The following is a 537-nucleotide window of genomic DNA, read 5'->3' as shown; positions in this document are numbered from 1 at the left end:
TTCCAACAACATCAGCAGTCCTTTTGTCAGCCTTCTTCAGAGTTTTGCTCAAGTACCTCAATTTCAGCCAGATTTTACCTGAAATCACAGAAAAACACACAAACTCATAGTAAAGTCCAGAAAAGTGAATTTTAACTAAAAACTAATAAAAATATACTAAAAACTAACTAGATCATACTAAAAACATACTAAAAACAATGCCAAAAAGCGTACAAATTATCCGCTCATCAGGCCACGGCCACGACTCATAAGCAGCTGTGTTCAAGAATCAACATGCCTAGCTAGGAAAGTCAATAACACTATCCAAAATTCTAAATTCCCAGAGACGCCAATCACTCTGAACTTCAAAGGAAAAAGTGAGATGCCAAAACTGTTCAGAAGCAAAAAGCTACAAGTCCCGTTCATCTAATTATAATTAATATTCATTGATATTCTGGAATTTATAGTATATTCTCTTCTTTTTATCCTATTTGATTTTCAGTTGCTTGGGGACAAGCAACAATTTAAGTTTGGTGTTGTGATGAGCGGATAATTTAT

The sequence above is a fragment of the Arachis duranensis genome, chromosome 7, assembly GCF_000817695.3.
Source record: "Arachis duranensis cultivar V14167 chromosome 7, aradu.V14167.gnm2.J7QH, whole genome shotgun sequence".
Classification (NCBI taxonomy): Eukaryota; Viridiplantae; Streptophyta; class Magnoliopsida; order Fabales; family Fabaceae; genus Arachis; species Arachis duranensis.
This window is presented reverse-complemented; position numbering follows the sequence as displayed.